The sequence below is a fragment of the Oryzias latipes genome, chromosome 1, assembly GCF_002234675.1.
Source record: "Oryzias latipes chromosome 1, ASM223467v1".
NCBI lineage: Eukaryota > Metazoa > Chordata > Actinopteri > Beloniformes > Adrianichthyidae > Oryzias > Oryzias latipes.
The window spans coordinates 6,609,668-6,634,599 of NC_019859.2; the positions used below are offsets into that span (position 1 = coordinate 6,609,668).

Below are 24,932 nucleotides of genomic sequence, written 5' to 3' on the forward strand. Positions count from 1 at the left end.
AAACCTTCTGAAGTAAACCCACCAGAGCTTCAGAAAGTAATAGTGGAACATGTGCTGAGAACTGAAGACTTCAATGCTCAGATGAACACTCCTTTCAGATTGAGACCCTTTTCAGGGCGCTGTCCCCACCCAAACAACGAAGTCGACTATGAAAGCTGGCGCTCGAGTGTGGAACTCCTTTTAAAAGACCCCAGACAGCCTGATTCATGCAAATCCAGGAGGCTCTTGGAAAGTCTCTCTTCACCTGCTGTCGATCTGGTAAAGCACATACCTACAGAGTCACCTCCTTCCACCTACTTGAAAATACTCGACTCTGCCTTCGGTACGGTTGAAGATGGAGACGACCTCTTTGCCAAATACTTGAACACTGTGCAGAATAATGGTGAGGCACCATCGTCTTACCTCCAGCGTCTTCAAGTCATGCTGAACACCACGTTCATAAGAGGTGGTGTTCCTGCTGGTGAACTAGACAAGCAGCTGTTAAAGCAGTTCATAAGAGGCTGTTGGGACAATGAGCTAATAGCAGAGCTCCAACTCGAACAGAAAAGGCAAATTCCACCTAACTTTTCCGAACTCCTTCTCATGCTCCGGACTGCTGAGAAAAGGCGCACAGCGAAAATGTCGCGCATGAAACAGCACTTGAATACAACAAAACCAAAAGTGTTTTCCAACTACCAAGGCGCTCAGTCCCAAAGTCCAGAGCGAGATACATCAAAAACTGTTGACCCCCTTTCTGAAATACAAGACCTCAAGAAGCAGATCGCCAATCTGCAGTCCCATCTTGCATCTCTAAAGAACAAAAAAGACTCAAACAGTAAAGTCAAGTCAAAATCCACAAACTCGACCAAGACAAAAGTCCCCCCTGAAAGTTTCAAAACTCCAAAGCCACAGCCTTCAGAACAAAAATCAGAACCTCATCCAAGAAATCGTCCAAAGCCCTGGTACTGCTTCAGATGTGGGGAGGACGGGCACATCAAGCCCCAGTGTGAAAATGAGCCAAACTCTCCCCTAGTTGATGAAAAAAGGAAACTCTTAAGAGATAAGCAGATGGCATGGGACAAAGTGAATGGACAAGAAACTACTTTTTTAAACTAAAGAGGGCTCCAGTTGTGGGACAAATTGGAGCTGAGCCAAAGACAAAGAGTCCCAAGAAAAAGAAACGCGTCTTGAACTTCCACACACAAGCTGAAATGTCACTTTCTCTTCCAAAAGGTCTTGTTGGAGCGAAGTGCACTGCCCAAGTAGCCATTGACGATCATGTGTGCAGCTGTCTATTAGACACGGGCTCGCAAGTAACGACGATCTCCCAATCCTTCTACAAAGAAAAACTGTCTCACTTACCTGTCCACAGCTTAAACGACCTGCTGGAGGTGGAAGGAGCGAACGGCCAGAATGTCCCCTACCTTGGCTTTATCGAAACTGCCATCACGTTCCCCAAGAGTTCATTGGGTGCGGACATTGAAGTGCCAACACTAGCCTTGATCGTTCCCAACTTAAGCTCCAACTCACCTTCGCTGCTGATAGGTACTAACACCTTGGACATCTTGTATGAGCAGTATGGATTGGTTGTAGATTCCAAAGAAAAACATTCAGTTCCATATGGGTACAAAGTCGTTCTCAAAACACTTGCAGCCAGAAAAAAACACTCCGTTAATTCAGGCTTGGGTGAAGTCAGACTCCACAGTACTGATTGTGAAACTATTGGAGCTGGACAAACAAAAGTTTTGGAAGGATCGATAACTCGCAGAGTACCAGAAACTGGAAAATGGGTGACTGTTGAGGCGCCAACAACCACCTCTTTACCTGGTGGCCTTTTTGTCGAAGATGGGTTAGCAACCCTCCCATCCAAGTTCCCTCGCTGCATACCAGTCATCCTCAAGAACGAATCTGATCATGCCATCACACTCACCCCAAAGACAATCATTGCAGAGATTCATGCTATCCAAAGTGTCCAGCCTGCAAACAATAAAACAGTGAATCCAAAATCTGAGAACAAGTCAAATCTCCAGTTTGATTTTGGTGATTCCCCCATCTCTAGTGAGTGGAAACAAAGAATAACAGACAAGTTAAACTCAATGCCAGAGGTATTTGCCCAACACGAGCTTGACTTTGGTCGTACTGGAAAAATCAAGCACCACATCACTCTCAGCGACCCTACACCTTTCAAACACAGGGCCAGGCCGATACATCCGCAAGACTTGGAGGCAGTACGCAACCACTTGCAACAGCTCCTCGATGCCGGAGTCATTCGCGAGTCTGAATCTCCCTTTTCGTCCCCGATTGTAGTCGTTCGCAAGAAAAATGGAGATGTCAGATTATGCATTGACTACAGAAAGTTAAATCTGCAGACTGTAAAAGACTCGTACGCCTTACCCAATCTCGAGGAGTCTTTCTCGGCTTTAAGTGGATCACACTGGTTTTCGGTCTTAGACCTAAAATCAGGCTTCTATCAGATAGAAATGGAGGAGGCCGATAAACAGAAAACTGCCTTCGTCTGCCCCCTCGGTTTCTTTGAGTTTAATAGAATGCCTCAAGGAATCACAAATGCCCCCAGCACGTTCCAGAGGCTCATGGAGCGTTGCGTGGGAGAGCTCAACCTGAAACAAGCCCTTGTGTTCCTTGACGACCTAATAGTGTTCTCTTCAACCTTGGAGGAACACGAAGAACGCCTCTTGCAAGTCCTGGGTCGTTTGAAAGAGTATGGTCTAAAACTGTCGCCACAAAAGTGCAGGTTTTTCCAGAGCTCCGTAAAGTACCTTGGCCACATCATCTCAGAAAAAGGAATCGAGACTGATCCTGAGAAAATCTCGTCACTCAAAACCTGGCCAAAACCAAACACTTTGAAGGAATTGCGGACATTCTTAGGATTCTGTGGATACTATCGCAGATTCATAAAGGATTATTCAAAGATCATGCGACCTCTCAACCAACTCACAAGCGGATATCCACCTCTGCATAAAAAGACAAGTGCCAAAGCCGGCACAGCCCAATATCATAACCCCAAAGATCCTTTTGGAGCAAGATGGAATGTGGACTGTCAAACAGCATTTGACGAAATCATCGAAAAATTGACAAGTGCCCCAGTCCTCGGGTTTGCCGACCCTACTCTTCCCTTTACCTTGCACACAGACGCAAGCACTTCAGGGTTGGGGGCAGCCCTCTACCAAACACAAGAAGGTCAGAAACGTGTGATCGCCTTCGCAAGCCGCGGGTTGTCAAAGTGTGAAGCTAAGTACCCTGCACACAAGTTAGAGTTTCTCGCTCTAAAATGGGCAGTTACCGAAAAATTCCAAGATTACCTTTACGGACGCCCTTTCCTTGTGATCACTGACAGCAACCCCTTAACGTACGTCTTGACCACCGCAAAACTTGACGCTACAAGTTACAGATGGTTAGCTGCGCTGTCCACCTTTGACTTCCAACTGCAATACAGGGCAGGAAAACAAAATCAGGACGCGGACGGACTATCCCGACGCCCACATAGCGCACAACCAGACGACATGCTGTCCAAGAAAGAACTGGAAAGAATCCAACAGTTCACACAAAGGCACCTACCTGACACACACCATTCAAACCTTGTTGACCAGAGCATAATAAAAGCCATCTGTGAAAAGCACTTTGTCCACCAGTCCACAGACGAACTAGCAGAGTCCATCACTGACAATCCTTTGGTTCTGTCTTTTGCTCTCACTCCCCAAGCTGTCCCCCAAAGCTATGAAGAGGAGGACCAGCTTGGTGGTTTGCCAGTCATTCCTCACTTTACGACATCAGACTTGAAAGAAAAACAACATGCTGATACAAGCATCAGAGAAATAGTCAACCAGATAACGTTGGGAGAAAAACCCCCACCAACTGCAAAAAATGAGCTTCCTGAACTTGGCTTGTTGCTAAGAGAGTGGAACAAGTTAGTCCTTAAAGACGGAGTCCTCTATCGTACCAGACAAGAAAGTGCACAAACGCAGTATCAACTCGTGCTACCACAAGAGTTGAGACCCCTTGTCCTGAAAAGTTTACACGACGACATGGGACACTTAGGTGTCGAGAGGACATGGGACCTGGTGAGAAAGCGATTCTATTGGCCCAAAATGGCCACAGACATTGAGCTCAAGGTCAAGACTTGCGAACGTTGCACACGTCGCAAAGCCCGACCAGAAAAAGCCGCACCTCTCGTGAACATTGTCGTCACCCGTCCACTAGAGTTGGTGTGCATCGACTTTCTAAGTCTAGAGCCAGATTCGAGCAACACGAAGGATGTGTTAGTGATTACAGACCACTTCACGAAGTATGCGCTTGCCTTGCCAACTCCAAACCAAAAGGCGCGCACAGTTGCTCGATTCCTCTGGGAAAACTTCATCTCTCACTATGGTTTTCCCGAGAGACTTCATAGTGACCAGGGTCCGGACTTCGAGTCTCGCACGATAAAGGAGCTCTGTCAGCTGGCTGGTATTCGAAAAGTACGAACTACTCCTTACCATCCGAGAGGGAACCCTGTTGAACGGTTCAACAGGACCCTCCTCGGCATGCTTGGCACACTGGAGAATCACAAGAAAACACACTGGCGCGAACACGTCCGACCCTTAGTACATGCTTATAATTGTACAAAGAATGAGGTGACGGGGTTTACCCCATATGAACTAATGTTTGGCCGACAGCCCCGGCTACCCGTCGACCTCGCGTTCGGTCTGCCAGTCGACCATCAGCCAAGTTCCCACTCAGAGTACGTTCGCAACCTCAAGTCAAGCCTCGAATCCAGCTACAAAATAGCAACTGAAATGGCAAAGAAATCGGCCAGTCGCAACAAAGCAAGATTTGATAAATGCATTGTTGAGTCCACCTTGAAGGAAGGCGACAGAGTGCTCGTGAGAAACCTTCGTATGCGAGGCAAGCATAAGTTAGCCGACCGCTGGGAACCTGAAGTTTACATCATTGTGAAACAATCAAACAACCTCCCTGTCTATGTTGTTAAACCAGAGACAAGAGACGGTCCTCAAAGAACCCTTCATCGTGACCTGTTATTGCCATGCGGTTTCCTTCCTGCTAGCCCAGAGGAAGCAGAACAAATTGTGAAAGACAAACCAAGGCGACCCAAAACACGCCAACAAACAGAAAGTGTTGAACAAGGGTCCGATTGTGAAGATTCTGATCCTGGCTATTACTACGATTATCATGATCTAGTAGTGGAAACCAAAAGTCCCTACATCCCACCTGACACAGAGAACCCTGAAACGCCAGTGGAAACAACCAAAGCTGCTGAAGCTAAAGAGAGTCAACAACTATCAGATGAGACATACTTACCAAGTGAGACAAACCCACCAGAAGAGTCCTTAACCGAACCTGTAGAAAGAAACTTACCTGAAGAGAATCCAATCGAAACTGACGGAGATATCCAAGTCGATACTTACCCTGAAGAAGAAAACCTACCTCAAGTAGATCCTGAAAAGTCCCCTGAAACAGACAGCCAAACCAAAGACATTTCTGACATGCCCATAGAGATTGTCGCTGACACAGACCAGTGCCCAGAAGCCACTGACACTAATGACACCATCACTGATCCCCTAAGACGTTCAAACAGACATAGGGAACCTGCTCAGAGACTGACCTATCCTGAACTAGGTAACCCACTCGTCACTGTAGTCCAGTCTCTATTTCAAAGCTTAGCAGTAGCATTCACTGACTCTTTAAATGCTCCCAAGATGTTAAAGATAGAAACTGTGTGAAACATGTACGAGGACGTGCATGAGAAAAGGAGGGGAGGATGTAACCCCCGTTACAGATACAATCAGTAATAATAGAGCATTTTACAATGATATAAAAAGGTCAATAAATATTAATAAACAACATGATAAAAACAGCTAAAAGTTGTGAGGATAAAAATATAAATAGTATTAACATTAATAATTTATAGGTTTTATTACTATTTTTGTTTAAAAAGAGAAATTGTTTTTGTTGTCGATAAAGTTTAAAGTTTTTCAAGAGCCCTCCCCAACCTGTGCGTTGCGTAGCGGAGAGATAGGCCTGTTTAGGGCAGAGACAGCAAGCACGCGCAGGAGAGTAGCCATTAGCTGAAAAACTACGGTGAAAAACTAAAATAACGGTGCAAACCTGTTGTCTAGCCAGACCGGAAGAGGGGTGTGAGCCAAATAAGATTTTATGCCATTACCAGACGAGTTTTGGTGAGTTTTGTTTTGTATTTTGCCTACTTTTGTGGCGTGGGTTTTGCCGTGATGAGGCGAGCCCAGTTGAGACCAATTTAAGTTGTGAAAAGATGACAAAACAGTACTTTTGAGTTATTTATAATTTTCTTTGACACTTCGAAACATGAATGTATTTTATTTGATGTATTTTGGGTATATTTTGTGTGAAAAGAAGCTAATTTTGCAAGTAGAGTTGGATGTATGAAAAAGAAAAAAGAGCAGCCGCCATTTTAAGTTTCTAAAGAGTCACGTAGCCTTCTAGTGCGGCTCCGCTTTCATTTTGGAGTGGTTTTATTTTGCATATGGACTAAAATTATTTTTATGGCCTGTCCTGCAGGCCAGGTTTTTGAGTCCCCCCGAGAGTAATTGGGAGACGGTTCCGGACCGGATCGTTCTGGACTTCTCCTGATCCATGGATGGCGAGCCTACCCAAGGAGCACGATAATCCGGACTGCCTGTAGAGCATCACGTGGTCCTTTACTTTTCCTCACTACTACAAAATCTCTGCCAAGGTCGCGGTAGGAGATTGAACACTAACTGTGGATCCAATATACTTTAAAGGAGCACTACCAAAACTGGATACGTCTGCTAACAAACTTTAAAGGCTTTTGCTAAGCAATTGGACATTTAGAAAAACAGTTCTTTGTTTGCTTTGCATATTGAATTGTCTTTTGTTTGATATCTGATATTTTGTAACTTTAAAGGATACTTTTGGTGTAAATTTAAAGTGACAAAACTGATTTACAAAAAAGTGAAAAGGGTAAATATAGTGAACTCAAAAGAAAGCTTAAACTAAATTTAAGTTAAATAAATTTAGTTCTGTAACTAAAATCCCTTTAAACCAAATGACCGGTCATCTTTAAATAAAATAGATTGAAACTGAAATTAACTTGAACAAAACCTTTTATTTGAACTTTAACAGAAAAAGTAAAGGAAAAAAACAACATAAAGGGTGTTGAAAAGGTGTCTTAACATTACTTAAGAACCAAATTTGTATGTTTATTGTTGTTTGTCAATTGTTCAGTAAACTGCCGGCTTTTTCCATTCTACCTTTATATTGACTCTTGGCTCTTTTATTCAATACACACCACTCCGTGCGAACCTATATTTGGTCCAGTAGCCTGACTACCTCTGCCTAATAGCATAGGTGCTACATGTCCATAAGCTTCAGTTGGTTCAGATATCAGCTGCCCATTTCATCACTTAAAATCCCCTCTATTCGTATATAGCTGTGGTTCTCCAGCAGCTCATTTAGCTAACTTTCAAAGTTATGAATGACCTTTACTCCTCCTCATCTCTCAGATATCCTCCACATTTGCACTCCCACCCATTCTCTTCTATACTCCTTCTCTATTCATTTGTCAGTTGCACACACTTGTCTCACCGCTGGGAGGAGCAGAGCTTTCAGTTGTTCTGCTCTCCAGCTCTGGAACTTTTTTTTCACTTTAAAAATATCATTTCACTCCCTCTTTTTACCTCCTCACTTAAGACTCTGCTTTTTATACATTAATTATGTATTTAAGAAAAACAATAAATATTTACTGGGACAATCTGCATGATAAAAAAATGGTTATAAAGTCGCATTCCAATTATCTTTAGATCTGTTTTAAAAGTGGCCCCAGTGGTCTTTTAATTAGGATTTTGCCATTAAAAAAAACAGCAACAAAAAACTATTGTTTTCTAGCAGAGCGACAGTAGTACATCAGAAATTTGCCTCTGAGTTGTGGGCAGGACTGTTTAGGCCAACACTCAAAAAACATTCACTTTGAATGAACATAAAAAAATTATGGAAAGGATTTCCGCATGATTAGATTGCGTTACTTGAACAAAAATGAATCATGTTGGTCCTACTTAATTTATTTAGGTTGGGTCAACTTAATGTATTTAGGTTCAAACTAATAAATTTAAGTTGATTCAATTTAAATAGAGCAGTTGCACCCAACTTTAAATTGATATTGTTGCTCACTCTAAAAAGAAAAAAGTTGATCCAATTTATTGAATCACTTCAATTGGTCACACCTAAGTAAATTAAGTTTATTTAACTTGAATTTCTATTTATTTCTTTAATTTTATTTATTCATCTGTAATTGATATGTTGTTCCAAAGTTACAACCAATGGGTCTTTTAATTTTCACATCAAAGACATGAATTACCCAGTAAAGTCCCACATCACAAGACAGGAGCTCAATTACCGCGAACTCTGTGTTAAGTATTGGAACATTAACAGTTTGCCACACAAGGGGGTTGGTCTTCATCCTCTACCAAACTTTAACTCATGGTGCAAAAAAAAAAATAAACATAACAGTTTAAATCACTAGTTAAAACAGAGTAAAACAGCTAAACAATAAAACCCATGGACAAAAACTCACACTTAGACCCCAATCTGCCCAGATAGACAAAGAAAATGGTATCCCACAATTCCTTGCAATTACTAATGCATCCCATTTAATGGTATCATGTTGGATCAACATGATTGAAATTAGTAACTTTTAAATGGATTATTTTTATGTACAATCGACATGATTCATTCACATAAGATTTACAAACATAAAATTTTCTGGTTGAAATGACAAGTTACTTTTTCGTTAACTTAATTGGCTGGTAATTTCTTTTTTTTTGAGTGAAGTAAGCCCGCCCTCATGTGCCATCATTCCTCTGTTTACACGCTCTCCTGTGAGCTTACAGCCCCTCACAACTCCAACCTAACATTACAGCTGCAACAAAAATAGCGCGCAATATCAGAGATGTTTACAGCCAAACAGAGCCAGATGCCAGTTCTGACGAGGAAAACCAGGACGTATATGAATCTAGTTATGTACCAGTAGATGCAACGGAATGGAGTGGAGCCAAGGGCTTGTGGCCCGCTGACTGTAACACTTGCGTCATTGCTACACGCTTTTTCAAACAGCATTATTTTAGTCTGCTCCTGATTCACAACAATTTGAGTAAAGAAATACATTCTTATATAAATACAGAACTTTTCATTGGAGTGGGTCTCTAAAATCAGTAATTTAAGTAGTGTCAAACAATAAATCCAGGTTAACATTGAATACTTTTTTTTCTTGCCGATCTAACCCTTATATCCCAATTTAGCTCGAATTTGCTGCCCAAAGACAGCAATAATATTTCTATAGGAGCAAATTCGATTACATGAGTCACAAGTGGTTTATAGAAACGCATAGCAAAGGCCGTGAACTGAACTATGCAGTCATGGTGCCAGATGCAGATTAGCCAAAACAAAGTTGACATCTCAGACTGAGAGCCTAATGTTGTCCTAAAACTATGTTATTCAGGAGAAGTGAGAGATGAAATGTCCCAGCTGAATGTAAAGACTAACCACTGATAAATCCATTTGATGATTGCAAACTGTTCATTAAGGGTATACTATAACAAACTTATGATGAAGGGGGTCTCCAAAGCATGGCCAGTGTGTAAAATAAACGACCTACTTGTTGCTTCACCACCCATAGCATGGCTCCTACAGACTTTTGTGAACTTAAATGCAGACATAACAGCTATTAAGTTCAGTTTCATTTCCCATTGGGATTTTTTAACACGCCACTGATGCAGGATGATCGATCTGTGGCTCGGCGGTCAGTCAGACATGACTTCACATCTTCGTTATTTTAACCAAACGTGAGCAATATTTATCTTCACATGACACACCAAAAAAGACGCAGCAGTATGACAAATGGATGGCAGTTTTATGTGAATGTTATCTTACTTCCTGTCCTTCACTGCGGCTATTTGTAAGCCATTGTGCTATTTTTGATAATCATCAATTTTTACATTCACACAATCAGGAAGAGTTTGTTTGAAGCAAGTGAGGCCGTATCACACCAGAGCACACACACTGGCCTTTGTGTTAGAGGTTTTTCCAAACAGACAGTGAAGCAAACACTCCATTTCCTTCATGAAACAGTTCCCTCTGTGTTAAAGTGTGTTTGTAACATGACACATACATTTTTGTTTATGTGCAATGGAATTACTTTAGAGGTTTCTGTGGCGTTTGCCCTGCATGCTCATAAAAAAGCTAACAATGACAACTACAACACTAAAAAAAAAAGCTTTTTAATGTTGCCCCAGCTTCCTAGACAGACGAAGGCTTAAAATAGTAAAAAAGTGTCAGTATAGTCGTCACCTCACAAATCTAACTGCATTGTGACATAAAAATATAATAGCTTACTCTGAAAGCCGACGTTGGTTGTTTCGGACTAAATTCAGATGCACATATTGTACTGAAGAAGGGCAATCAAATGAAGAGGATGTAAACTTGTGGATGTTTCTCAATAAAATAAATAGAATATTATTATTTTAGCTAGTCGTTTTTATCTTTTGGATCCACTCTGTTTTTCTGAAGGTAACACAGTGAATTGGATTCCCCAGTAAATCTATAGGCTTTGCAGGACTGTTCTGTATCTAGCTGTATTCATATCTGTGTAAGGGGTCGACCGATTATCTGCGCCAATATTTGATATTTTGACTTATATTGGCATTGGCTGCTTTTTAATCCCACAGGCCGATTTTAACCCTGTGCTATCTTAGGCACGTTAATATTGGAAGTTGGGTCATCTAGACCCACTAGACAGTGTGTTGAACCTTTTTTCTTCAATGATTTGTGATCTTCACTGGTGTCCATGGATTCCATGAAATCTTTCCACCTTTATCCACCTTTGTCCCGGTAGCGAGAACACGTCAATGCAAGGGTGGGGTCATCTAAGATAGCACAAGGGTTACACTGGTTAATTTGGCTCAGATGAAGCTACACCTCTGTCTGAGAGTCCTCAAGCACGGTGAACAGAAACGTTTTTTCATGTAGCTCTGGAGGGTGTACGGCCCTGGGTGTGTTTCTGGTGTCTCCCCTTTTTCTCCTCCTGCACAGGTGCAGGTGTTTGAAAATTAGATGACAGATAAAAGATCTGCCGAAGGAGCTCTTCAGATTTCTGGTCTTCCTGCTGTTTCCACGTCTATGCTAAAGCACTGCTCCAGGTCAATAGGCTTCTCATTCTCTCCCCTGCATGCACTCTTCAGATGTTTTTTTGGTTGGGTTATTACTCCATCCAAAAACATCCACTCACGCACTCATCCGACACAACACCTTCACAGACACCACCTGTTATTATGTGGTTTATTATCGTTTATTCTTTTAAACACATTGTGAGTGCTAAAATCTGCTCCATCTCCCCTCTTCTTTGTTACAATCAAGAGCCAATCGTAACAAATTGGGGGCTTGTCCGGGAGGGTTTACGGATGTCCTGAAGATATGTAAATACAAAAAAATCCTCCTAAAATAATAACAAACATCTCAGGTTTCTGCGTGTCACACTACTAGCAACTGGGGTGGTCACTTTTAACAAGTCAAAAACGCGTTAACGCAAACAACTTTACGCTGTTAATCGTGCGTTAAAAAAAAAAAGAATGTTTGTCACCCCTATACTGAGAAAGAGGCACCCACCCTCCTCAGTCCTGCATGAGAGCATTTTGAGTCATTTTGTTGAATAACATGCAGAAGAACTTTGCTTTTTATGCTCCAAAATCTTCTGCTGCTTAACTGGGACTTTTGATGATTTAACAGTCACCTTTTTTTCAAATTGTATTTAACTTTTTTTTTACTTGATGAAACTTCAGGGAAATATTTATTTATTTATTCATTTATTGATTTATTTATTTATTTGACCTGAAAGGAGGTGCTACAGGGCTTACACTTTTTGTTTTTGTTTCAATTTATCACAAAAAGAAGTCATTTAATTTATGCTGAAATTTGTTTTATTTACTATTTAAAAAAATCAGGGAACTTTCTTTTTAAAAACTGATAAAAGCTGCTGTTGAGTCTGTTACCCCCTGCACGTCTAGGAGCTATATATGTGCTTTTTTGTTTTTTATATAAACAAAGTTCATTGTTGTTGTTTGTATTAATTTAATATGTGATGCCAATATCTTCACTTTTACTGCAAATGAATATTGACTCCAATTATTAGTTATCTGCCTTCTTGACTATAATCAATTAGTATTGCCCTTGAAAAAAAACACATCAGTTGGTCTCTAATCTGAATTAGCTGCTAATAGCAAATTCTAATACTATATATTAAAAACAAACTTCTGCTGGTGTTGTATATAGAAAAACGAAAAAGAAAATCTAGACCAAGGTTTTTATATTGACTGCCAACCATCATTTGCAAATACTTAACAATGAACACATTTTCCCATGATATATAGGAAACATTGTGTCAGCGTTTCGACCAAACGTAACGCTTCTACAAGACGTATTCTTGTAGTTTGTAGCTCAAAAGCATTCAGCTTAATCCCATCAGTTCTTACCTCACTTTAGGCTGGAAAAGGTTGTAAATTCATTGAAAACATTTTACAACTGCATAACATTTAAGTGCCAGTCTTCCCGGGAAAAGCAAGTCCCCGAGTTTTCACTTCAAGGTCAAACTGTGGAACATTCCGGCCACATTCAATTTTCGTTTTACAGCTTACTTAATGCCTGACGCCGGCTTTTAAGTTTAATATTGGAACATAAGATGAGTAGAAAGTGTAGCTCTTCCACTTGCCTCTCAGTTGGATCATTGGAATCAGGAATACGAACTATATTTTTATTTCAAACCTATTATCCAAGCCAAATCAATTAGAAACAAGTAAAACCGCTGAAAGAGGCTTGATCTGAACTGAAACAGAGGACTAAATGCTGAGTAGGAAAACATTGCCACCTCATAAATCACTTACCTCGCTTTGATTCCACAGTAGATTAACTCTGTTGCAATACAAGTTTGACTCAATCGACCGCAACTGGAATAACAAGCTGCTGAAGCCAGCAGAGAGCAGCAGCTTTGATACGAGTGTAAACACAAAAGGATCATGTGAGGAGCCAGACAGCTGTCAGACGACTGTCAGACGGCTGTACAGATGTCAGAGGTGACATTGATGATTATGAGACTCCTACAGTTTGAAACCAGAGAGCCCAGCTCAGCTGTGTGATGTCAGTATCTAACACTCAGCCGCCCTGTCTGGGGCCTTTATGTCTTCGGTTTGACTGAGCTTGTGATCCATAGTGGCTTTATCTCACTTTAAGAATCTGGGAAAGATTGAGCAACTGTATCCCAAGACTCTGGCTCTTTTTTTGGATAATAAGTAGCTCCTTTAGTTTGTGATTTTTAGGGAGCACGGTCAGATTGCAGTTTCGAAATGGTGAGTTTTGGTGATGGTATGTACTAAAGGCTGGTCAGTTGTCATTGTGGGTCTTTGCACCTGTGGGAAAGTAGCGGACAAAGCCTGTAAGCTAAAATGTTGCGGAGTCAAATGACATAAACCAGAAACATTACATTTAATCATTGACAGTTGCTTTAATCCAGTTTGACGTACAAATTTTAATGGAATTTTGCGTCTTTCCCAGTGACACAATGAAAGTCAAGCATGGGATTTGAACCCGCATTAAACTGCAAAATAATACATAACCATCATTAACTCGTCAGTATTTGAAATGTTAATAGAAGGCAATTTTTCCTGCACATTGTTGTCATTTTTTTCTCAGCGTTTTGATCATTTCAGCAACAAAACTGGCTCAACAAGAAAAAACTGATAGGGAAAAAAGCCTTATGCAGAAGATTTGACAACAGCACAAATAGCCAACTACCGGGAGTTTCCAAACATGAGGCAGAGCCTGTGAAACACTGCTAGAGAGTTGAAGCCAAAGGGACACATGGTAAAACACTCAGACGTGCACCCCATGTGGAAAAGATCTCTCAGATGTAAAAAAAATACACAGCCAGTCAAAGAAAAGACATTTCCTTACTTAAAGCGTCGGAGCACGTTGACAATTCACCAATGTCCTGTGTGACAGTCACTAACACTTACCCTGAGATCAGAAAGTCCCAAAATCTTTGGCCAAACTATTTGTAAATTCAATAAAATATTTACATGTGGATTTATTTCGACGATATTCTGCGCTAGTATGGCAGGCTTTAGATGATTTAATTTTAGTTGAATGTTTTTGCAAAAGTTTCTCCTAGAACAGAAATGATCCGCAACATTTCCTGCAGAATAACTTGTGACATCTCTAATTTTACAGTTCCACTTTATCCACTTTTCTTAACTCTAAATCCACTATGATTTTATTTTTTCTTGGTTATAGCTGTATTATTGCTGGAGACTGTGTGGTTAGATAATGTAGAACTAAAATAGAGAGCAGCTGGGAAGTGGGACAGCAGTCACGAGCTGCTTTCATGCTTCTGTGTTTTCATTTTTTAACATATTTTATATGTCATTTACTGTGTTTATACAGACTCTCTGCCTTTTTGAACCTCATAAACACATGCTGGCACACCCAGGCCGTTTGACAGTTCATGGCAGAAACCATAATAATGATAAGCTGAGATGATTAAGTCATAAAAGTTGTGAGTGATGTTTTTAAAATGTTGGTACGGTAGATTTTTACTGTTATTTTTATTGAGCATTTTTTCGAAAGACTCTAAAGAAGAAACATTTGTTTTTTGTTCATGGACATGTTGGACAATCACAGCCATCCGAACGCATTCATGACCTTTGTCAAAACGACAGTGAGCCTGTTTACATGATAACTGGAAGTAATTAGATAATAATCAGATCTGATGTCTTACTCGAAGATCACAAATTAGAACACACTTAAAAGATGGCAGTTTTAAAAAAAAGTATTATCTCTGCATAAGTTTTTTGTTTTACAATAAACTTTCTATAATTATGCATTAAATACTATCAACATTTTTGGCACAGAAACAACAAATAGCTGAGGAACAGTTAAAAGCTGGCCTTGATTTTATCATTTGAAAACTAGTGCACTTTTGTTTTCCTATGGACTTGTTGCCTTTTAGAGGCCATAGACAAAGTGAGAGGTACCAGACAATACTCTGTGTGAAGACCTTTCTCCAGGCGTTGGGACAGCAGCAGCTTGATTCAACATTTGTCTATGTCGTGGGGGACATGCAGTTAGCACAGACTAAGGCAAGGACCATTTAAGGCAGTTGCAGCTTAAATTCTAAGCTTGATTTTATTGTTTTCTTCTAAGTGCTTGAAAAATGTTGTTTCCATCTGAGATCTACAAATGAAGCATTACGTTTCCAATATTTTATTCACTTTAGAAAAACAGTTTGATTTTTTTTTGTTTCAGGAGAAAGAACAAAACCGAATAGCTATAGATTCTACACTTGAGTTTAAATGTTTTCGAGCAACTGTAGGAGGCGTCCAGTATGGAACATACTTATGGTAAAGTAAAAAAAAAAAAAAACATAATTTTTCTCAGCCAAACAAAGCATGAGCTTGGTGGTCTCACCAAGACCCAGTAGTTTGTGTCTCTTTCTCTGTGTGTGTGTTTGAGTTAAAAATTCATCATAGCTGTGTTTGCCTAACAGTCTAGTGTTTGATCGCATGTCTGCGTTGGACACAGACGCACACACACTCAGAGTTTACATCACTAATGCCACTATGGACTTTAACGGACTCTCTGCTGTAAACACGGAGTGGCTCACACCGTTAGTATGAACCCGCTATGGAAAAGGAAAGAGCTTCTACATCACAAATGCAGGGCTGACGATTGAAATCAGATGTTTTGCATGTGAAAAGCTTTAAAGCTTTTTTTTTTTTTTTTTTACATAAACCTAACTGATATTTCCTTCTTTTTGGTTCAACATAAAAAAATTAAAATGCTTTCAAAGGTTCTTCTTTATGTATGACCTGCTTTTTGCGAGATCTATTTAAATAAATCAATATAACTGACTGACATTCTTGGACATTGAAATGAGGGTAAAAAAAAAAATAAATAAAACAGGATAGCGGAGATTTCCTACTCCAGAGAGCAGTGACCCGAGATTGGGGAAGAGTTCAATGTTCAGCATGAAAGAGTTTTTTTCGCTGTTTTTTTTCTTACCTTATTCAGAAACTAATTTAAGGGAGAACATAGTTGGTGATGAATTTTGGACGACAGTGCATTCACACCTTAGAAAAAAACTCAACTATGTTGAAATGAAGATAAATCAGGTAACCTTTAATTCCTATTCTGACAGCTCCCCTTAGTTTTTGCCATATATTCAACTCTTCTTAGTAAACACTACAAAATTTTCCTTATTTGATTTCAGCAATAAGATTGAGATGTGCGACTTGGTTTGGGCAACTCTGTGAAAAAACTTAGTTTGAGTTTTAAAAATGGCCTCACGTTTGACTTCAGACTTTACCTTTTAAATCAAAGTTTTGGCTTCCAGCATCACTGACCATAATTTTGAGTTTGGCCCTCAGACAAACTTTATCTTTAAAAACAAAGAAATCAGAACAGAAATAAACTGAAGTGATCAGAGGAAAACAAAAGCAATACCAATTAATCCACTTTATTGATGAATCGATTTCTATTCCTACAATCCAACCAGATCGATCTGTCTGAGGCAAATTGTTAATCAAATTGTTCTATATATTATAAAATTGTTTCAGAATGAAATAAATCAATTATAATCAATCTTGGAAAATACCATTTGGTTTGATTTTACTAAAAGGTAAAAACAACCAAGTGCCATCACAGTGGACAACACAAATGTGATGACAGCAAAAAAAGATCAGTCCATCATTCCAGTCTAATGTCTGGAAACACTTTAAATTTTGTAGATACGTGACCTTAGGTAGAATGTTTTAATAATGTTCTGTTTGTATTATTTTGATGTGAAAAAAACAACAGTAGGCTGAAGTTTAGGAAACTAAAATGTGAATGGATTTACATCATTTCTTGTTTACTTGTTTTTTGTTTACATTTAATTTACATTTGAATATCTTGCAAGAAATACAAGGAATCTGGAAAACTTCACCCACACTGTTCAGTCCCCAGGTATTTATCTCTGAGTCACAAGTAAATCAGATCAAATCGGATTGTATGATTGTTCAATATCTAATATGAATTGTATCGGCAACTACAAATTATCATATAAATCAATTTGTTGTTAAAGTAAATCCCTAAACACTGCATAAGCAAGTAAAACAGTGTTTATTAATAAGTAAGAAATTGTTCTTCCCTTTTATTAATAATCCAAAATTAACAGCACACATTTGAATGGCTTTTTTGTAATGTAAAATTATTAGAAATATTAACATGTACATTTGTTTCCATCAAGTGAAAGCTTTAGTCATCTCTCTTTATCAACAAAGGTGAAATATTCAGTCTCTCCAGTTACTTTTACCACACATAGCAGCTGCTAGAGTTTTCAGTTCATAATCTGCTACACTTCAAGAGTTTTCTTGAGGACCAACCTCCTTTCCTCTCAGCTGTGAAAATCTTCCCTCAGTGTGCATTCAGGCCTCAATGACAGGACCCCCCACTCACCCACCCACCCACACCACATTCACTCACTTTCCTGCTCCCCCACACCTCCCATTCAGTGCCATGCAGCCTGAAACACAGCGTGTCAAGCAGTGAGGTCTGCAGGTCAGACTTTGAAGGGTCCAGCACCAACTGGTTAACCTTCACATGTCAAAACTCCCTGAATGAACGCTCGCATACTCAGAGTTCAAAGAGCAAAGAGAGTCACAGAGGTCTGCATTATTACCAAGAGGCCCTGAGGACTAAACATGCTCCTGTCTCAAATCTTCAAGAAGCTATCCTCTTCTAAAAATGGGAGCAAAAAAAATATTTTTTTTTTTTTTTCAAGAAATAGAAACTAAAACTGCTTCAGAGGAAGAGGAATGTATGTCTTTAGGGTTTATTAATGGCCTTACGACATTTTTGACCATATAATTTGTCTGAGAACATATGTGTACTTTACATTCTAAAAATATGGTTATTTTAGATTTTTCTTATATTGTGAAAAAAAAATGTAAGTGTTAACCATACAACAAATGAAACATCTCAATGAATGCACATTTTAAAACTCGTTTTACCGACAAAATAACACCCAAGACACGTTACTGGTTGTTCATTTAAAGATCTTTGTGATGCTGCGAAAAGAATTATAACATTATTATAACATTACAAAACCAAGTTTTCTAACAAACGTTCAGCTAAAGAGCAAAAATCACTTAACAAGAGGGGATAATAATAATGTCAATCTGACATTCAAATGTTGTACTGAAATTGATGGTAAGGCGAGGACGTTATTAGACATAAAAAATAGCGGACATAGTTTATATAGACAGACGGACGGAATATAGACTCAATCTGAACGTCTATCCCAAATAATGTTCAGGGAGAGTTTTTGCAGATTGTAATTTCCTCACAACAAACACAATCTTTTTCAAGTGTCATTTTTTGTCTGCTCCTGATTCAAAACTATTTAAATAAAGAAATAAATAAATTTTTTTGTATGCCGTGTCGTCCAAGAACATGTTAAAAAAACAAAAAGACAATTTTCATCGGAGTGGGTCTTTAAAGGAAATGAAAAAAATCCATCAGGACTTGGGTTTGTTTGTTCTCAGGTTAGAACCAACTTTTTCTTGATTTTTGATCAATATAACAAAGATTTCACAATAATGACATTTTTCTGAGGATAATAACTGTGACAGAAAGGCTTTGATAGAATGGATAAATGAAAGACGGGAAAGTGAAGGGAGGATGGCTGTAGGGTGATGGGATTAACGTCTGATGGATGTTTCAGTTCTGGGAGCGATGTGCAACTACTAAAAAAACGTTGCTACATTTTGGGATTTTCCAACGAAAATAGCATTCCAATCATTAATTTGAGTAAGTTAGGAAATTTTAGAAGATGCAGCTTACCGCAATGGCAGATGGTTTTTATAAAAATTCACGTCCATTTCTTTGCCACCACCTATATTACTTTATATCACCTACTTGTTCTGTTGCTGAAACCTTCTTTAACAAGACAATCTTCTTTTATTGATACTGTTTGAGCCAAATTAATCCAAAAGTTATAAGGAGATTTATCTGAAAATAAAACCTGTGGCAGTACTTTTCTTAAAGTGACTCACTTTGAGTTTCCTCTCATTGTTAGATCAAAGAGTTTTTATTCAGCCTGAGTGAAGCCGACACTTTATAACTACTATAACTTTTATAGTTTCTCTCCATACAGAGGCAGATGTCTTTCTGATTTTCCAACAGTAAAAAAAAAAAAAAAGAACTGCAGTATTTGGTTTCTTGAAGTTGACTACCATGCCCACATCACCTCATATTGGCACTAGGATAGACTCCCAAGATGAATTAAGAGTACTGTCTCCCATTAGTGAGGTTTAAAATGTACCAGGGCATTTTAAAAGATCTGAAATCAAAACCAGTAATATTTACAATCACTGGCCACTTTATTAGGTTCACATGTCCAACTGCCTTTTATTGCAAATCTCTAATCAGTATATCACATGGCACAAGCTGAATGCATTTAGGCATGTAGACATGTTCAAGACAATCTGCTGTAGCTCAAAATGAGCATCAGAACGGGGAAAAAAGGCCATTAAAACATTAAAACCTGGAATGATTATTGGTGCCGTGTGAGTATTTAAGAAACTGCTGATCTACTGGGATTTCAACCCACAACCATCTCTAGGGTTAACAGAGAATGGTCCCAAAAGAGAGAATATCCAGTGAGCGGCAGTTCTGTGGCCGTAAATGCCTTGTTGATGCCAGAGATCAGAGTAGAATTGCCAGACTGGTTCCAGCTGATAGAAAGACAACAGTAAATCAAATAAGCACTGGTTACAACAGAGGTCTGCATCTCTGAACTCACAACATGTCCAACCTTGAGGCAACCTGTTAGCCATATCTCAGTAGAGCAGTGGGTCAAAGACTTGCAAAATCTGATCTACTAGCAGCAAAGCAAATTATTACACCTCCTTCACCATGCTTACAATGTGAGGCGGTTGTGCATAATCACTGTGAACTGAGTGCATCATGACTCTATTGTTGTTGTTTCTAATCATAAAGCAATCCCCTTTAAAGAATCCTTTAAAACAAACCAGAGTTGATTTTATTTATTGTTAAAATTGTGTAACCACAAATATTAAATCAATAATCCTGCTCAAGATTTTTTGTTATTTTTTCTTGTGTTTCCTCAGACCTGTTGACAGTGTGAACTCCAGTCATTGTTGCTGGGGTGGAGAAAATCTTGAATGTTTTCCACTTTCTTACTGCAGAATGATTGACTCCAGATTGTTTAGTAAAGGTTTATAACCTTTCCCAGATTCATGGCCTCAATAAGTTTTTCATAATGTCATGTTCTGTTGTTCATCGTTGTTTATACGTTGCTGAATTCAGAAGCTGAAGATCAGACATTTTTTATTGTTTTAATACTTCAAACGTGGTTGTCCAGCTTTAGTTTATCAAAGATGATGACGTGAAGAATTGAACCCCTAACTGAGTCATGTAATTGTTTCAAAATGGCATGTTTTTGTTTTTTTATTATTACTTACACAAAAAATACAATTTGCTGTACGTAACTGCCCAACAATAGAGACTTGGTAAGAGTTGAAAGAAAATAAGAAAATTGTTGCTCATAAAACTGATCTTTAAAAAATCAATTTTCACTTGAGCGAGAACAGAGGTCTTGGCAGCTTCAGATATAAAATATGACTTCATTCACACCAAACCTCTCCAAAGAAAACACCAATGACCTGGTACATGCAGGACTTTCACACTAAGAATAGCACCAAAACAAAGCGAGGAACAAAGCAAAACACTAACATCATCACGGTTTGGGAATTATTATCTACTGAGATCAGTGTTTTTAAAAATTCCATGCAGGAAAACTGTAAGGGAAATGGAACATTTCTGTAACCTACTTAAACAAGTTTAAATAGTTCTGTAACATGAACGTGCCAAATGCAAAGAAGTGAACAAACTTAAAAAGATAGTTGTCCTGCATCATGTCCTGCATCCAACAAAAGATCTTTTTCAATTCTAAGTGATTTCCTGTAGGGTTTACAGGGGCCTTTGGTGAAAGTGACTTACAAACGAGATTTAGAACCAGAAAAAATATAGCCAAGATTTTCTCATCAGAAAGGCGTGGTGAGCAAAAAAGAACATTGTAGATCTAGCTGAGAGGGTTCAGGCATGAAGTTGTTAAGTTGACTCTCTAGGTCATTGAATCTGATGTTGGCAGTTGCAAGAATCCATTGCAGAGATTTGAACAGTGGTGAGATGCATCCTTTATGGAGAGTTGAAGTAGCATTTAGAAACATTTGTGGAGGATTCTGCAGGCTAGTGGCCAAGATAATTGCAGTAATCAAGCAGAGCAACAAGTGCCTCAACAAGGAGTTGGGTGGCATGAACAAAACAACAGGGACTGAGTTTCTTAATGTTCCTGTATACCTTAAAAGCTGATGAGATAGTTTCTGTAAAGGTATGGTATTTGTCAAGGATGACCCCAAGCTTTTTGCAGAAGAAATTATTTAAATGTGCTCTCTCTTATTATTATTTTGCTTTTACTTGTCCTTGTCCTTGAACCTAACAGGATGGTGTGCCGACAACAACCTCGTCCTGAACACCTCCAAGACCAAGGAGGTCATTCCGGACTTCAGAAGGTCTAGGCAGGTGGTACACACCCCTCTCCTCATTCATGGGGAGAAGGTGGAGCAGGTGGACCACATCAAGTTTGATTTGATTTGATTCGAAATGGTTTATTTAAAGCAATCACAGAATAATGCACAAAACAATAAAATAAGCATTCATACATTCATTCAAAGATGTGTCAAACTTAGGATAATTAGCTATTAAATCAAAGATTGCTTGAAAGGGAGTGGAAGGAAGCGAATTTATATAATCCCACCCCTGTTCTACCATAACCGTTACCAACACAGTTTCAGGTCATTATGTATGCTTAAGTATCAATAAATCACATGGCAATGATGAATTACTTCACAATTATGGAAAGTAGTTATGTTTATTTTGTATAATAACATACCACATACAGATCAGTTATCTAAATTATATTCAGATTATTTTCATTAGAAAAATCATGTTTATGATTAAAAAAATAACACTATCAGAAAATACACATAACAAATCATGACTTTTTGGATCAAATGAATTAATATAAATAGAAATCAGTCATTTTAACTATCTTAAATAATTGATTAAGCGTTTTATTTATTTATTTAATAGTTAGGTAATGCTGTGAAATAAAAAAAAAGGGTCCATATTCTGCCGAATGTTCCTGGGGATCCACATCCCATCTGACCTCACCTGGTCGCTGCACATCTCCCATCCGGTGAAGAAGGCTCAACAGAGACTCTTTCCTCTTAGTCCTCTTAAGCTTCCTCAGGAAGCTTAAGAGGACTGGACTCTCAAAACAACTTCCGGGGAACTTCTACAGAGCCACTATTGAAAGCATTCTCTGTCTGAGTGCTACGGTGTGGTACGGGAGCTGCACCACTCAAGACTGGAAGGACTTGGCCCGGGTGTGGAAAACCGCACAGGAGATTGTGGGAGGACCTCTCCCACAACTCGACTCAGTGTACAACAGCCGGGTCCGACGGAAGGCTGGTCGTATGGCTGCAGACCCCACCCACCCGGGACATCAACTGTTTGTACCTCTTCCCTCTGGAAGGAGATACAGGAGCATCAGAACCCACACGAGCAGACTGAAAAACACCTTCTTCTCCAGAGCTGTGAAGTCCATCCACTCCCCCATTGTGTGATTGGATGGAGTTGGATGGACTTATTCTGATTCTGATTCTTAATTTTCTGTTCCTACTTTTGTAGGGACTACAGTCGAAAATTAGCTACATTTTCTCTAACCTGACACGATACATCTTTCTATGTTTCAAGTGACCAATGTTCTTTTGCATTTTGTCCCTTCTTTTAAATAAATAAGCTCTTAAATGTTTTTATCTTCGAGTTCATGGTTGAAACATGGCCAAAAAATGGTAAGCATTAGCCTTTTTCCTGTATTTATTTATGTGTTTGTGTAGTATTGTTGCATGTTTTTACAATAAAATATGTTGTCATATAAAAAAAAACACTGAGTAGGTTACTTACTGAAATTATAGTCTCTCTCTATAAAACTAACGTATAGCTTCAACCATTTAGTGCTTTGTGATTCTTAACTTTTTGTGTTTCCTTTTGTAACTGAACCCTCCGTCAGAACTTTAACATCCAATTGTTCACAATTGGGAAAAAAAAAAAAGAAAGATATTAGCTTGGTTGATTTTGGCTGAAAAAGAAAGAAGATAAAAATAAAAATGTCTTGCTACATCATGGATGAACCTGACATTACACATCATGATTAAGAGTCTGGTGCACAAATCTAAGAGGGGAGGTTTTATGTCAACAAGCTCAGGATGTGTCATACATAAGAGTAATCTCGTCCACATGGTTTTTATCACATGGAATTTGCAACACAAATTTATCCACTCATGACCCCGCCAGCTTACATATGAACAGCTGCCTCATTACCTGCCCTAATATTTGTTCGCCAGAACTCAGCAAAGTAATAAAAGAAGAACACCTGATGATCCAAAGAACATCTAGTGCAATTCTTTGTTCAACACAGTCCTACATATTAGCCTAGAGATTAAAAAACATTTCACAATTGATGAAAAGTTTACTGCAAAGGACATAATAGAGCCCTCTCACTGCCGCAGATGCTCAAAGCCATGGTCGCTTTTTTTGTTGTTTGTATACACCATTAAGTTCATGGGTGTTTCTTACAGAGGTTTTATTATGCCCTGTAATGGCGTTTGGAAGGCATATCCAAAGAAATTTGATTGAAAAATATTGGCAAAAAGTACTACAGTTTTCTGGTACAGTGTTACAAGACAGATACAATCCATAGGAGACCCATGTACTTAGAACCTGCTGGAGATTATAATCTCTCGGCTAGACTGGAAACACGTAGACAATCCCCTGGAAGAACTAGAAGAGGTGGCTGAAGAATCTGAGGTTTGGTCTTTCTGGAGGTGAACCCTGAATGAACCAATTTCAAACAGAAATAATTGTTTTTAACTTTTATAGGAAATGATTTACCCTACATGTAGTAAAAGCCCCCATGTGGTGGACCGAGCAGTAGAAGGCAAGGACAGCAAACAATTTTATCAAAAATATTTAAATTTCTTTTTCAAAAAGTGTAAATGGGCAAAAATGGGCCCTTAAAAGAGGTCAAAGTAACAAAATTAACTCAAGCTTTTGAATGTAACAGAGGACAACTGAACAGACAAACCAACATAATTAAACTGACCTACCTAATTGAAAACACAAGGGAAAATATATAGTGGCTGATCAAACCAACTAGACACACAAGGGGGAACTTAAAAGGACTAAGACAAAATAAAGAAAACAAACTAAACTAATGTCCAACATGTGATAAATTAACAAAATTAACATACACAATGAATAAAACCAAGGACCATCAAAATGGAAACTAAAGTAAAGAAACACAAAAAGAGTTCCTTGTCCACTGGGCGATGGTTCAGTCCAATTAGCTGCCTCCTCCTATAAGGCCTCTGCTGACTGGCATGTATTCTTGTGTCAGGCCTGACTTGATTGTTCCAGCAGCAGATGGCAGCAGCAGCAACAATGGTTCCCTTTAGCACTGGTAACTCAAACGAAACATCAAATTATAATAAAGTAAACTGAAACATGTTAATAAATATTATGATCAAATGTGTGTTATTTTTGAAAAAGAAATCTAAAAGTATATGCAAGCAAATCACGTGAACAGTTTTGTGTAAGGTGTGGTGCAGGAGGTTACTGCCCTGATGGTGTGGCAGCGTAGGCAGCCATCACACCCCAAAAAGTAAACTTATTAATTCAAGTGAACCAATTAAAAAGACAGTTCATCTCTGGCCTTT

At 38.9% G+C, this 24,932-nt stretch overlaps 1 protein-coding gene across 2 annotated transcripts in view; it reads right to left on the minus strand.

Moving 5' to 3' along the window:
• vegfc (vascular endothelial growth factor C) overlaps positions 1 to 24,932 on the minus strand; it is an 80,309-nt gene that overhangs the window by 43,237 nt on the left and 12,140 nt on the right. The gene's annotated exons all lie outside the window — the stretch shown is intronic.